The 17,229-nt window shown below is 40.4% G+C and overlaps 1 protein-coding gene across 2 annotated transcripts in view; it reads left to right on the top strand.

Annotated features, from left to right (window-relative positions):
- Positions 1 to 17,229, top strand: part of LOC122791088 (nuclear receptor subfamily 5 group A member 2-like) — a 643,734-nt gene that overhangs the window by 607,979 nt on the left and 18,526 nt on the right. The window lies entirely within an intron of this gene.

Genomic DNA, 17,229 nt, shown 5'->3' on the forward strand with positions numbered 1-17,229 from the left:
AATATTAAGGACTGAACAATTTTGAGGATGCATGATATTGTCATCATAACATATTTACTGTTACCTCCATTGCTACTGTAGCTTGTTTTAAAAGCCATGTATCAGAAATATGTTTCTGAATCATACATTACAAATAAAAACTTTAGTAATCTTTAGTAAAAATGCATTTTCTTTTCTTGTTTGTTTCCAGAGATGCCACGTCACTGGAGTACTATTCAAGAGTTTTGCACGTTTATTTGCAATATTACTACTGACAGTTCTGTTAGTAGACTGCTGGGATATCTTTGGAATATATGCAGTCACCCCTTTAAAAAACAGGCTTGACAAACAGTTTTGTCCCCATAGTGTTTTTGCCTGTGTTTCACATTTTGACATTGTACTTACTGCTTTTTACCTTTTATATTTTATAAGTTTAATGAGTCAAGGTCTATGTTTACGCATCAAAGGTTCTTTTCTACCTTCAATGCATGAAAACAAGACAGTGAACATTCATTAATTGTGTGAGATGGGGAGAGTAACTAGTTGGCCAACATTTCCCTGTCTCACACACCACAGTATTTCTTACCCACCCTGGTGGGAGCTGCACCCCCCACCCCCCTAACTATATAAGCCAACTCCAACATCACACTACAGTGGGGAAAAGGACAAGTAGTTAGCCAGCATCAGGAAATTTGCCCTTTTCCCCAGTGTAGTGTGGTCTTGGAGTTGGTATATATAGTTAGGAGGGGTGTGGGAAGCAAAGCTCCCCGCAATGAGGAGTGTGGGTGGCTCAGCCTCCCACCTAGATGCATTTGAAATACTGTGGTATGTGAGATGGGGAAATGTTGGCCAACTAATTACTTTCCCAATTCCACAAATTCGTTGAAGTGATTGTTCAATTAACGAACGTTCGAGGTCTAGTATTTGCACATTGGAGATTTGAGGAAAGAACCTTCGATGCATAAACATAGACCCAATGAATCATATCTAATGTTTGACATTTCTATTAATATTTATTTATTTTTTCATTTTTTTTTCTTGATTTTTCTTCCATAAAATGTTAGACAAAGAAGTGCATTTTATAAGCCTGATGGACAAGAACACAGAGACGGACAAAGTCAGAGTAAAAAGGCAATCTGATCCCATGCATATTTTTTGGAAATGTTAAAATGAGTTCATTAAACAGTGATTTATAGAAGTTGGAATGCTGAAATGCAGTGTATCAGTTGTCTGTAATTATTTAATGGTCAGATGAAAGCCACTCACCCTGTTTATCTAAAGCCAATATAATATTACAACGTACTGGAACAGCAACAAGTTTTGATAGAAAAATTTGACTATAGTTCAGCATCTCAAATATTTTGCCTGATAATAGACCCATTATTCACAGAGAAGCCCTTGGCTTCACTAAATCTGAGTCAGGACACTTCACTTATATATACAGATAGGCAGACAAGCTAACCAGACACGTGAAGATGCACATGCTCATGTGTGCATGCGCATGCACATGCACACATACACATACACACAGTTAGGAGGGGTGTGTATGTGCGCATGTCCATACCGGCACGAGTGTGAGCACACATGTATCTTTTATTTAATAAATACTTTCTTTAATAAATCTATAGTTTTTGATCATAAAACAGCAGAAATTAAACAATCTGGAAACAAAAGGGAAGCAAAACATAAACATTTCTTTTTTTTAACTTCTCTTCCTGGTTCACTGTACCTCAAATAAGATTCTTTCTTGATTTCTCTGTGTTGAGTAGCACAACAGAAGACAATCCAAAGTGACACCCAAAGAAACAGAGTCAAAACCTAAGGACATGAAGAATGATTTAGCTACAACTTTTTAACTAAAACCTCATCTCAGTTACTATCCAGGCCAGAAGCTGCTGTAGTATTTCTCAAAATCGCATCAGGAACACTTATTTATTTACTGGATATTGCAATGTCACCAAAGATAGAGAGACAGATAACAGCATTATCACAGGAAATAAACCTTAGCATTTCTTAATAACAAATTTATATAACAATGTTCTATGCAGCAGCAGATACAATTCAGATACTATTGTATAATATTTAGTTTTATAGATTTATTTGTGAGTACTCCACTGACAGTAAACTTAAATCCAGAAAGGTGAAGCATGTGTTAAGTGTTAACAGGATAAAACAAACAAGTGTTTTGTAGCATTCCATGAGCATAATCCCTAAAGCCATGTTATGAATTATTTTAGAGATCAAAGAAGCTATTTGTTATACAGCATGCTACTTAGAATTATTTTAATGTATGTCTTTTATTTCATTCCAAATGAATTATTTACACTTTTAACACTTGTAATTAAGCAATCTTTTCTTTAACTACAAAGCAGAGTGCATCAAGAAAATGCAACATTCATAGTTGTACTGTATCACAGGGTAATAGTAGCTGTTTGGTGCATAAGACATTCAGCTTTACCTCATGCCTTATATTAGATTTGATGTATGGTGATACATGATAACAGCATTTCTTGACATGTCTTATTGCTCAAATGATATTCTTCCAGGGTAGAATGCCATTCTGGTTTTAGTAATATATTAAGGTTGTGAATGTTATATGCTAGTTCTTGGGTCTATTGCAGAGTTGCATGGAGATTGTGGTACAGTAAGGGTTTCCTCATAGTAGTTTAATCTCAGAGCCAGTATATACAACTAGCAGGGGTTGTGGGTGGTGCAAGGGAACTTGTTCTATGTAAAATGCTGTTTGTTTTCTGTAGTTGTTTTTTGACATTTTAAATCGTCAATTATATTGTCTTGAGCATGAGAATTTCCACAATTTAAAAACCCAATAAAGTAAAATAGTTCCTGTTTTTCAACATGGAAAAACATTTCAAGGTTTAGTAGATTTGTTAGGCAGTCACCAGAAATGCAGCATTTTCTACCAAGAAAATGTCATCATCAGTATTCAGATACTCAAGTAAGGGCAACGTAGCAGAGTCAGAGGAAGCAAAGTCTTGTAATATTCAGATTGTAAAAATTCAACTGTGTGAGAAAATAACATAATCAGAGTATGCCTACCATCTTTGTCAACAGGCTAAACCCAATTTGTCTGTCTCCAGTGGTAAAAGAAACTCTATAAACATAAAAGCTAATAATATAATATATTATACAATGACTGGTCATTAATATTCCAAAACATGCACGCTGATTGGCCAGCCCAACCAGCATGCCTGTTGTAAATCACAAAATATACCAACAGAAAAAAGTCTGGTCATCCACACGCTGGACTTCTTCAGAACTGCTTGCGGTACGAACTTCTGACCAGGTTATTGCTGTTTGGGAAAATCATTCATCATAGGTAACCTAGATTCAGAGACCAACTTCATTCATGAACTCGGCTATGTGAACTAGTTAGGCGATTGAAGTTGGTCTCTGAATCTAGGTTACCTTCTCCCTAACCGGGGAACTCGTGTCAGTGTGTGACTTACAGTGGCTAATTCACCCTGCAGAGCACAGAAGGCATCCCTCCTCTGAAGTGGTGGTAAACACGGCGTCAAAAAGTTTTGGTGCCATGTTGGGATGCTTTGGTCACAGTCCAGTATGTGTGCTGGCGTTCATGGGTTCCTCTAGAGGAATGATTTTCCCAAACAGCAGTATCCCGGTCAGAAGTTCGTACTGCAAGCAGTTCTGAAGAAGTCCAGCGTGTGCTGGATGAAAGTGCTTGACTACTGTGATTATTGTTGGATTAAACTGATTTTGGACAACTACAAGTTTGTTCATTATTTGCACCATTGGTCTGACTGGCAGGAAAGTTAGTGTATTGTCAGCTAGCAGCACTTAATGTCTTTCAAATGGATTTTGAAGCATCAAATTGTCTGATAATACACAACGACTTGATCGAGGCCGACTTACTGAATGAGCTCACTTCAAAACAAAGTGTCCTTGCTGTGAATACATTAATGCTGAAGATACATAGGATTCACGAATCCTCCGTGTAAGACTTAATAAGTCTTACACGGAGGCTGCAGTTGAACAGTATGAAGTCAGCGAGCCATGAATATTCATGAGGGCACGCTGACTCATCAGCAACTCTTACACAGACTGAGTATGAAAGCAGGGGCGTGTCCGACTGCTGAGCAGTCTAAATGGTCACGCCCCTGCAAGTTGTTAAAAAGCACAATGTCAGCACACAAGAGCAAGGTCGCTCAAATGTACTTGCACCCAACAGCACACTCCCTGACACTGGAAACCCCAATCAAATTTATAAAATGTAAAATATTGTTTTTTTTATTTTTAATCCACGATATAGCTGCCTGCATACCTTTCAACCTCTTAGAATAAGAAATCTGGACAAAGCCATTAAAAAACTGGTACAAATAGGGACATGTTTTAAATATTGCTCTTACAAATTAGAAAGTTGATAGAATAACAGGTTGTGCATGAGTATGCATGTTCTGTATGATATGAAGTCTAAAACTCAAATGTCTATCATTATTTTCTAACTTCAATCTTTAATAATTTGCCAGAAAGCCAAAATTTTATGAAAAATGGACCAAAAATATAAGGCAAAAATTTGGACATTCTGCAAAAATCTGTACAGTTGAAAGGTATGGCTGCCCGTATCTGCGCGTGTGTGTGCGGGTGTGCTCATTGCCTAACCACAGTTAGCAATTGTGACAGCAAATAGCATATAAGAACTAATTATTCAAATTCTGCCAAGTGACAGTAGTGTAACAGTAGAGCATTAGCCCAAAGAGTAGGTATTCAAGGTTTGAGTCCCATCACTATCCTTCTTATTTTTTTTATGTTCTAAATCAGTATATGAAATAATACCTGACATATATGATTAAAATATTATAAAAAGCAGTGAAATGGCCAATTTATTATTGAAGAAAATATATATTTTAAAGGCTCCAGATTTAAGCAGTGCTTTACCCAGCTAAATAGGGTTGCCCAAAGTTTAGCAGTGCTTTATCCAGCACAATGTGTATGTGCGGACATGCGTGCCGCACCAACCAGGGCACTGTAGGGACACATATCCTGCACAAGGGTATCATACAGACAGATACCTGTCATCTGATACATGCTGTTTAGCAGTAAGCCAACTATGGCATAGTCATCCACATGTACTATACTTACTATCCTGTCAGTACCACATAGGTGGTAGCCCTCAACATGTATGTTGGGTACCAATGTGTACACACAGCCTCATGTTATGTCATGTGTCCCTTGGTATCCACATATCCATAGGTATTGTGGAGTTCCAAGGTGTGTCACATGAGACATTAGTGGCCTGGATGCATATCCACAAGGCAGTTGTACACCTATAAAGACTGTCTATTATTGTCAGTCGTTGTTGTGTGTGAACATGTCTGACATATACCCCAGGCATATACCCTCACTCACACTACTGTTAAGTAACTGTCATGGGTGTGTGTGGCACAGATGACCCTGGCCACAGATCACGACAGTGGATGGCCCTGTCACATACATACATATGTGACCTACGATCTGAGAAACAGCGGCACAACCTGTCAATCGCAACAAATGTATTCATGTAGTATGCAGGCTTCACACCTATGTACTGATTAAGGGAACATGTACACATATATATATTTGCCACGCAGATACCTGATGTGTGCAATGCACTTACTGTTGTAATCATAATATGTCATAACATAGTAAGAGCAAAACCCACAACGCATTGTCCAAGAGTGACACACACAGAGTCAGCACTTACTGGATTCAAACCCCTGCCTAAGTATGTTATGACACTAGAGAGAGACGCATTAGCACAGTGTGCTATTTACTGGGTGGCTTCCCTTCTCCATCTGTATTTCTAGGGTGGTGACATCATCAGTCTTTCCAAAGAGGAATATACATCTTTATTGTGTTTTCCCAGTCTTCAAAAAGGCCACTCCTTTCAAACAAAATTGCGCGCGCGCGCACACACACACACACACACACACACACACACACACACACACACACACACACACACACACACAGTCAGCGCTTACAGGATTCAAATCCCTATCTACATATGTTATACTACTACAGAGACATGCATTAACACGGCACACTATATGCTTTACTGTGCATTTTTCTACACCTGCTATACTTGTAGGATGCTGACATCACCAGACTTTCCAAAGAAGAATGTAACTCCTTCATTGTGTCTACAGTCTACAAAAAGGCCACTCCTCTCAAAGGATATGATACACATACACAACAACCCCCCATACACACACACATTCAGCATTTGCAGGTTTCAAACTCCTACCTACGTATGTTATGATACTACAGAAACAGGCATTAACATGGTGTGCTATATGCTTTACTGGGCATTTGTCTCCACCTGCTATACTTGTAGGATGCTGACATCACCAGACTTTCCAAAGAAGAATGTAGCTCCTTCATTGTGTCTACAGTCTACAAAAAGGCCACTCCTCTCAAAGGATGTGACACACATACACAACACCCCCCCCCATACACACACATTCAGCATTTGCAGGTTTCAAACCCCTACCTAACTATGTTATGATACTACAGAGACAGGCATTAACACAGTGCACTATATGCTTTACTGGGCATTTGTCTCCACCTGCTATACTTGTAGGATGCTGACATCACCAGACTTTCCAAAGAAGAATGTAGCTCCTTCAATGTGTCTACAGTCTACAAAAAGGCCACTCCTCTGAAAGAATGTGACACACACACACACACACACACACACACACACACACACACACACACACACACACACACACACACGCGCACACACACACACAGCATTTGCAGGTTTCACACCCCTACCTAACTATGTTATGATACTACAAAGACAGGCATTAACACGGCGCACTATATGCTTTACTGGGTGTTTCCTTTTCACCTGCCACATTTGAAGGTTGCAGATATCTTCTGACTGGTCATGGTAATGTCTGCAGTAATTGGGGGAATGAGCCATGTGTGTTGGAAGGTGTCCAATAGCTCTGTGTGAGTCAGTTGGACAGGTGTATGGGTGATTGTATGTTTGGCCATGGGATATCTTCTGTGTCCCTGCTACACAGATGCACAATGGACTGTACATATATGGGCTATCTTGTGTGACCTACTTTTCACATGCACAGTATTCAACTTGGACATGTTGCACATGCCAGACACACTCTGTCTAGGTGTGTACATGCCCTAGGGCAGATAGCCTAGGATCAGACTCTGCACCTATGATAATGTTCAGGATTCACACCTATTTATTGATGATACCCTTTGCAGGTGTTTATCGTCTTCGTTTCCCCACTTTCTATGAACAACTTAGGTATCTGCAGCAAAGATGTGATTATGACAGGGTTCGACTATATTGTATATGTGTCTGTTGTCATATAGCTGTGTGCAAAGGCCAGATTGCTGGATAGTGTGTGGTTCCTGGGTTGACACCTGTAACTGCCTGGTGGGTATGGACCATTGCTATACTCTGACATGGCCTATGTGTGTGAGCATGCCCAGTGTAACCTTTCAGAATGTTGCTGACTGAGTTCCACTACCATAGTTGATTTATTCAATGTTTTACCTGTAGCTAAAAGGCTTGTAGTCTGCTCATCTGCAAAATAAAACACCCCTCTCAGTCTCGAACCCCAAACCTTGGACACGCTAGACTGCATGAATTATTGCTAAGCCACAGCAGATATAAAATAATTTGATGTTGTAATAAATATATCATTCCTTACAATGAAGGAATGTAAAGGAATAATAGAAAAGCCATTAGACAAAGCCTGTTCTGTGAATCCTTAACAGCCAGTGTTGTGGAATTGCATTACATGACAGTGATAAGAGAAGCAGTCATTCTAGCAAACAATAACGTTACAGAGGCACTTTACAAACCACACACAGTATCAGGGCACTACAAACACTAGCATATCTGAGTGGGGCAGACGCCATAGCTCTTAAATATGTTCTATGCAAGTTCATGATTGGGCAATGTATGTTAGCTGTGTCAGTCTCACTCCCTCTAGAAAGTATTGCCGTCATGTATAGAGGTGGGCTATTACACAATGAATACTGATATTAATAACAGTAGACACTGCTTGCAACTGCAGCCACTAACATTTTTTTTGTCAGTTAAGCTTTTTAAGTATTTACTTCTCTTAGTTAACTCCAGTGTTGCAGTGTCTCTTGACAGAAACATAATGGGCTGTTGTTTTAAGTGCTGGGCTGGGCTGGGCTGGGTTTGTGTACTGCCTGTGTGATTGCCTGATTCTGATTATTTCCACCTGCTAGCTCTGCTGACTCTCTCTGGTTAACTTCCTACTGTTTGTTGTGCTTCCTTTTCCCTTTCCATTCTCTCAGGGGGGCGGACACAGTGTGCACCTTCTATTTCTTGACTTTAGCTAGGATACCTACTGACACACCTCTTCCAGTGATGAGCAACTGACAGCTAACACATGCCACTCTGCTCCAATGAGATTAGCTTCTTTCATACATACCCCCCTCATGATGTCACCTATATCCTACTCTGTTACTCCCCTTATCCTAGTCTTACACTTCACTGACTGTGCTCATTTGCTATGTAGACTTGGGATTCACTATCCTTACCCTCATTTGCATAGGATTGCCTACTAATGCTTGGTTACATCTCTTAGACTGGGTTCCCCCCTTAGCAACCCCTACTCGGTAGCCATGTTGTCTTCAGCCTGCCATTGCCTTGCATCGTACATTACAAATTCACATAAAATCCACATTTGTGGAGTTTTATTATTAGTTTTCTGGTTTTTAGAGCACAGCCCTTTAGTGCAGTTCTGCGCTATGCTTAAACATCAGAAATCGGGCAAAAAAAATAAATTAATTTTTTTTCATTTTGCATCAGGAAACATTGCCAATGGCCATATATTTAGCCATTGGCATGCTTCCTCTACTGGATGCAACCTTTATTTCGAGCTGTCATGGCTCCGTTTTGCTATTTGCAGAATGGTACTCAGTTGTCAACTGAGTACATTTCTGCAGACAACACTACTCTTACTCGGGCAATTTCGGGTTTCCTGAATCTAAAATCTACCTCATTTGCATGCCTTTCAGCTGCAATTGAGGTAATTTGCATGTCCCGGCCCTGTCCGTGTAAGAGATGTGTTAGGAGCTCTCTTGCACACCCCTGCAGGCTGTTCCTGGATCACTCGTCAGACATGAAGGCTGCATGGAGTCTTACTCTACTCTGAGACTCCTTGCAAGCCATCATGAATCCAGCCCATATTTTAAGCATGTGCTACTGGAAGCTCATTTCATAGGATCAAAGGAGTTTACTAGACTACTGACCCAGAGGCCCTTATAAGCCTCGTCAAGAGTTTAGCCCATGTTTAGACAAATCAGCACCTGATGCCCCTGTCCAGCAGGAACATGGGTGAAAATCCAGGGGTATTTTTTTCTGTTCCCCATCCAATTATCCATGTTGCGCTTAAAGAGGTGTAAAGAGATGCTCTGCTTGATGTGGAGAGATAGTCTATTCCATAGATGGGGGAGTCTCTGGGACACAAGTCTTGTTGATGTCACAGACCTGGTTGAGGCCGCCCATGTGGGTTACTCGAGTTGAGCTTGACTTGCAGATATGCAGCAGACCCATCAAGGTGGGGTCCATGATCACCTTGTATGCCAGGCAAAGGTTACCTCTGATGAGTCTGTGTGAAACTGAGTTGAGGCCCTGGATTCTCCTGGTGAGGAACATCTGTGGTCTCTCCAGCTGCTGCATGTGCTTTGTGAGGTACATTCCAAAAGAGGCATTGTACTCAATAATGGGCCTTATAAGGGAAGAATACAGGGATGTTATGACCTCCTTGTCCCTGGATGAGATACCCTTACTTATGAGGTGGGTCATGTAGAAGGCTTTCCTTACAATGGAAGCAACATGGTGGTCAGAAGTCAGGTTGCTATCAACCTGGGTGCCAAATCCCTCACGACTGACTGAGTGCTTAGGACATTGTTATTAATGTGATCATTTGTAGGGACGTCACTCTCCCCAAAGGGGGTGATAATGCATTTTTTGGTATTCCGCTTGAGGACATGTTTCTGGCACATCATTTGTCTGAGTGGGACCCTCTAGAAGGATGTTCACATCACTAGGGAAATTGATGACAGCACCCAGCTTGCAGTTATCTACAAACTTGGTCATTTCCTGCATAGAGGCAAAGGATGGCTTTACCACTCCCCCTTGAAAAATAATAAATGCTATTCTGAAAAAAAAATCCTCATCAGCACAACATTTAGGCATTAGAACTTTGTATAAGTGTTCTAGACCAAATACATCTATCTCTGAACCTAAAGTGTGTAGATTTTTTGTCCAGATAATGGCTGGGGTCATACCATAAACTCTGACAGCTGAGTACAGCATGTGAAATGTTGAAATGATGGAATTTTATAACTTTTAGAGGCAAAATTCATCATAAAAAAATGTTTCTGTGTGTCAGTCTTTAATCACCATGTGATTAAAAGCTTTTTCTCCTAACAATGGAACTTCACAATCTGATGAAGTTCCATTGCTGATAGAAATAAAGATGTTTAATTATGTGGTCATTAAAGACTGATGTACAGAAACTCTGTTTTTTTTATTTATTAGTTTTGAAATGTATGTGTTCTCCAAGATTAATATGCAGTACATACATAAACTTCAAAAAGTACATTATCTTACTCCTTTAAATTTAAATATATATAGCAAACAATATTGTATATGTCCCACTGTTCTTAATACAATGTCTGCTTTTAATTTAATTGGTTTGCCTGTTTCTGTGGTTTATAGTCTACCACTTTTTTCTTTCACAGTCCTGCTGTATTTCTCTGAAAATAAGACCGGGTCTTATACTTTTTCCCCTGCCGAAGTACGCATTAGGGCTTATTATCAGGGGATGCCTTATTTACCCCCCCCCCCCCAGTACAGCAATCTAGATTTATTCATTTATTCATGTACACAAATCAACATTTATTCATGTACAAAAATCGTCATTTATTCATGTACACAAATTTACATTTATTTGCTACTTTTCCATTACTGGGCAACAGTTCTAGGTAACACGTTAACAGTTGTGTGAGAATTCTACATAAACAGTGCAACAAACATTTCAGCTTCAGAATATCTACACCTTGGCTTTCACAGTGCAATATTTCATGCTTAACAGAAAGTGCAGAAAAATCTCAATACATGTGTATTGGAGGAGAATAAAACAGGTGAATACCTGCCACTTTTTGAGTGGTGATGCTTTCTTTATTCCTTACCTAAACCATAAGAGAAGAATGATGGAAAGTAATAAAAATGAAGTCTGGGAACTAGTGGCCTTACTTTGTAATTACCCCTTGATAATGAAATGTTACCTTAATACAATAAAGTCAAAAACTGACAAGAGCTTGCTGAAAGCAGAAGTAATCCATTCTGATGCCCCGATAATGGAAAAGTTATTCAAATACAGTCATGTCATCTTCTTCTGGAACATTGTCATAAGTCTCCAACCCCCGAATTCCAACCTGACTTTCTTGCGACTCCAGGAGTAGAACAATTGGCCCCAATCTGTCATGCCTAGCAATAGAGGTCTCCTTAAATGAACTCTGCTTGTCCATGTAGCCTGCTCGTAGTGCATTGGCAACACAGCTGTCAGTGATTTTATCCCATGAATTCTTCACCCAAGTCACGACCTCTTGCAGGCTAGGTTTCATAAAGTTTCCATGCTGATTTCTCTCCATTCTATTTTCAGTGTAGTCATTGAGTTCCATGCGCAAATGGTCCATGAATGGCTTGTTTATTGCAATATCACAAGTCTGGAGATAGGCAGTCATTCCTGCAGGAATCATTATTTGATCTATTCTTCTCTGTGCAAGAAAGTTCTTCATGTCTTTAGCGAGGTGAGTGCTGGCTAAATCCCAGACTAGCAGACCTCTTTTGCCACCTTGCAAAACAAGTGGCAGCATTACACTGATCCACTTCCTTATGACTGCTTGTGTGCACCAAACATTTTCGGCTTCAAGAATGCAAATGCCTGAAACATGTTCAATCTTATCTTTTTTGTCCTTACTAATGATTAGAGGTGAGGTTTTCTTTCCATCTAGATGAATTCCCAAAATAAAGGTAACACGTGCACTTTCATAACCAGTGGAGGGAATGTAGATTGATGAGACACACTTCTGATCAATTGTTGTTTGAGATCCTTGGCCCATAAACACTGCAGTTTCATCCATAGCAATCATGATGGAGAGTTGGTATTTAGAAAAGTCGATGCCATCAACAATGGACTTGAATGCAGGTGCAAGTTTAATAACTTCAGTATCTCCCAGCTTGAACAATGTTGTTGATCTTCTTAGAGACAGTTCATATCGCTGAAGGAAGCCATCCAGCCAATGTTGTGATGCATTGAATTCTTCTGGGGATATTTGTAACTGTGGTGCCATTGCAAGGGCAAATGCTTGAATATCAGCCCTGCGCACAACCAAAGCCTTTGCTCTCCTGTTAGCAATCCATTCACAGATGATGTCTTCCAGCTCATGAAATAATGGCTGCCGACCTGATCCACACTTGCACTTCTTAGCATTTCCCTCGTCGGCCTCTTTACTGAGTTTATCATATGCTGCTCGCTATTTTCGTACCATTCGGAGATCCAGCTTCTTCTCTTTGCAGAAAGTCATCAGATTCTTTCCCAGAGAGTCCTCCATGATTCCTTTCTTGTACTCGATGGAATATCTCCTTCTTTTTTGCACTCATCTTGTCTGGCGGGTCAGATAATTGAAGACTTACAAGACAGGAGTGGCAACACAAAATGGCGACGGTTAAGACACAACCACACCCTTTCGTTATCAAGTGTGCATGTTCTACGTGCATTGTATGTACTTTGACCATCAAAGTATACTTGCCAGTGTTTATGAACCAAGAATCTCAACCATCAAGTGTGAGTGAGGATTAGGGTTACAGTAAGAATCGTGGAGGACTCCTGGGGAAAGAATCTTACGACTTTCTGCAAAGAGAAGAAGTTGGGTGTCCGAATGGTCCGAAAATGGCGAACAGAGTATGATAACCTCAGTCAACAGGTGTCAATAATATTATCATTTTATAATTCAACATGTCTGTTGTGTGTTGTTGACAATCTTAACTGGGGCTTATTTTTGGGGTAGGGCTTATATCATGACCACCCTGGAAAACCATGCTAGGCCTTAGTCTCTGGTTAGGTCTTGTTTATGGAGAAATACGGTAATACTGCTAATTCTTTTGTTAATTCAACCCCTTTATTTCCCATTACCCCATTACGTAGACCAAGCAGCTCAAACAATTTCACTATTTATATTTTTAATCACTAAAATGTCCATTTTCAATCAAAATTTCTTGTCATACACAAAGTCAGATAACAAATACTGATTAGTTTCTTTCAGCCCATTACATCCTACAAGACAGCAAGCTAGATGAGTTTCTTTTGTTGAACAACACACACACACACACACACACACACACACACACACACACACACACACACACACACACACACACACACACACACACACACTACAGTGAACAGCAGGAAAAAAAAGCGTTTTTGAGGTGGAGAAACTGATTTCATTAACTCCATGGTCAGATAACTGTGGAGAAAAGAGAACTGCCTTGCAAAAAAAAAAAATGCCAAACTGCTGCAATTTCACAGTCTCACAATCCACTAATTTAATCTAAAACATTCTTGGACTTGCATTGCTGCATTCCAGGAGATACCATTCATTGAATGTACATATCCCCCAAAGTATATACCCTCCCTGACTTGGCATCCTTTCACCATTAATCACTTTTGGCTTATTCTTTCATTCCTTCCTTGTTTTATTGGCTTTTACTTCCAATTCAAACCATGTTTTCATAACTATTGCACATAAGCATATTCACTTTCAAAGTCATAATTTTTCATGCATATTCGCCACTGTGTAATTTTATCACCCTTGTTCTCCTCCCATGGCATACTGCTTCCCTTTTATCTCCAAAGTTTTTGTTTTCTTCCACCTTTCATCGTATTGTGACATTCAACTTAACTGTGTATGTGCTGTCCTGCATCAGTTGACGCACATATTTCTCTTACAAAATGTTAAAAAAATATTTTTACATTCAGCTTCTGAAGTCTCTGATACACTTTTTAATGGTTTCACTGTGCTTTGTTGAGTAATGCTTGGACAAAGCTACAAGTGGTCATCATTTTATGGAGATAAAAACGTGATTTGTGCAAGGGTGAAGTGCCTTTGGAATTCTCTATCCCAAAACGTATATATATCAGCACAATAGTCACACAGTCATGAAGTAAATGCAAACCAGCTGAAGATAGACCAGAACCTGTAGAAGGCTGGGATGTGTAATGCTCGTTCAAGAGATGCTACTAGTACCAAGTGTTATCACAGCAAGGAATGATAAAAGCGAAGACTAGGAATTTTTACTAGTATCAGTCGCTCAACAAGAAGCATGTTCACCTTTAGTGCTGTAAGATCAGGAGACCATGGGTTCTATTTTCCACACTAGGTGCTTGGATTCATTTCACCCGGGTCTGACCCCCATGTCTCTGGTAGAGGCAGACAGTAATGCCCAAACTAACATAAACCCCTCACATAACTTCTAGAAACTTCCTAGCTGACAAACACCCTCTGAATAAATGCTCATGATACATACCCTCCTAATTAATGTCCATGATACATAGGGACACAACAGGTTGGGTTACAAGGCTAGGCTTATAAAGACCCTGGTGATTATTAGCCTAGTAAAGACTGTACCTATAGACCTACGACAGTCCAGTGCCAGTGCTTTCACCAATGGACAGCTCACTGACAGACTCTTACATAATACAGAGCAGTGATCAGAAGTCTTGCTGAGGTTATATAAAGTGTTTCTGGAGGGTACATAAGCTCCATGCATCCCCATGCCCCTATGACTTACATACATCAGCTCTAAGGTCTCATAACGTTGAGGGAAATGGAAGCATTATCAGTAGTACACAACCTGAGATTTTATATCTAAACAGTGCAACTTTCAACCATCTGGGATTTTTCTGTGCAATAATCAGAAAGTGGACTAATTAGCAGGAATATGGACTCATTATCTTCTTTCAGCTGTTCAAGTTAGGGGTCACCACAGCGGATCATCTGTTTCCATTTCTTCCTGTCCTTTGCATCTTGCTCTGTCACACCAACCACCTGCATGTCCTCTCTCACCACATCTATAAACCCTAACTTAGGTCTTCCTCTTTTCCTGTTACCTCGTAGCTTCATCCTTAGCATCTTTTTCTCAATATACTCAGCATCCCTCCTCAGCACATTTCCAAACCAACATAATCTTGCCTCTCTGGCTTTGTCTCCAAACCTTCCAACCTGGACTGACCCTCTAATATACTTATTCCTAATCCTGTCCATCCTCGTCACACCCAGTGCAAATCTTAACATCTTTAACTCTGCCACATCCAGCTCTAACTCATGCCTTTTTGTCAATGCCACTGTCTCCAACCCATATAACGTAGCTGGTCTCACTACCCTCTTGTAGACCTTCCCTTTCACTCTTAATGGTACTCGTCTGTCACAAATCACTCCTGACACTTTTCTCCACCCAATTCATCCTGCCTGTACTCTCTTCTTCACCTCTCTTCCACACTCATCATTACTCTGAACTACTGATCCCAAGTATTTAAACTCATCCACCTTTGCCACCTCTACTCCTTGCATCCTCACCATTCCTCTATCCTCCCTCTCATTCACACACACACATTCTGTCTTAGTCCTGCTGACCTTCATTCCTCTCCTCTCTAGAGCATATCTCCATCTTTCCAGGGTCTCCTCCACCTGTTCCCTACTCTCACTACAGATCACAATGTCATCTGCAAACATCATAGTACACGGGGACTCCTGTCTGATCTCGTCTGTCAACCTGTCCATCACCATTGCAAATAAGAAAGGGCTCAAAGCTGATCCTTGATGTAATCCCACCTCCACCTTAAACGCATCCATCACTCCCACCGCAGACCTCACCGCTGTCACACTACCCTCATACATATCCTGTACCACTCTTAACATACTTCTCTGACACTCCCGACTTCCTCATACAATACCACAACTCCTCTCTAGGCACCCTGTCTTATGCTTTCTCTAAGTCTACAAAAACAAAATGCAACTCCTTCTGACCTTCTCTGTACTTCTCCATCAACAATCTCAGAGCAAACATCGCATCTGTAGTGCTCTTTCCAAGCATGAAACCATACAGCTGATCACTAATCATCACGTCCCTTCTTAACCTAGCTTCCACTACTCTTTCCCATAACTTCATGCTGTGACTGATCAATTTAATCCCTCTGTAGTTACTACAGCTCTGCACATCACCCTTATTCTTAAAAATCGGTACCAAAACACTTTTTCTCCATTCCTCAGGCATCCTCTCACTTTCCAAGATTTCATTAAACAATCTAGTTAAAAACTCCACTGCCATTTCACCTAAACACCTCCATGCTTCTACAGGTATGTCATTTGGACCAACAGCCTTTCCATTCTTCATCCTCTTCGTAGCTATCCTTACTTCCTCCTTGCTAATCCATTGCACTTCATGATTCACTATCTCCACATCATCCAACCTTCTCTCCCTCTCATTCTCTTCATTCATCAACCACTCAAAGTACTCTTTCCATCTCCTCAACACACTCTCCTCGCTTGTGAGTATGTTTCCCTCATTATCCTTTATCACCTTTACCTGCTGCACTTGGTCCCTCTGTCTAGCCAATCGGTACAGGTCCTTTTCTCCCTCCTTAGTGTCCAACCTTTCATACAACTCTTCATATGCCTTATCCTTAGCCTTTGCCACCTCTCTCTTTGCCATGCACCTCATCTCCATATACTCCTGTCTACTTTCTTCATCTCTCTGACAATCCCACTTCTTCTTTGCCAACCTCTTTCTCTGTATGCTCTCCTGTAATTCCTCATTCCACCACCATGTCTCCTTGTCGTCCTTCCTCTGTCCAGATGTCATCCCAAGCACCTTTCTAGCAGTCTCCCTTACTAGATCTGTTGTAGTTATCCAGCTATTTGGTTACTCTTCACTGCCACCCAGTACCTGTCTTAACTCTTCCCTGAACTCCACCTGGACTGCTATTGAAAAAAAATAGAACATCTATAAAACACTGTTGGGCTTTAGCTCACACTGTCTTGGAAAGCCTTGCTGACATCTCAAATGAAAATATACATCAAGGCAACTGTCTTGTCAAACTGAGATGGAAAGGGTAGGAAACTGGCTAACAAAATAAAAGAAGGGAAGGA

The sequence above is a fragment of the Protopterus annectens genome, chromosome 16.part0 (assembly GCF_019279795.1).
Source record: "Protopterus annectens isolate FY-2018-M chromosome 16.part0, PAN1.0, whole genome shotgun sequence".
Taxonomy (NCBI): Eukaryota; Metazoa; Chordata; order Ceratodontiformes; family Protopteridae; genus Protopterus; species Protopterus annectens.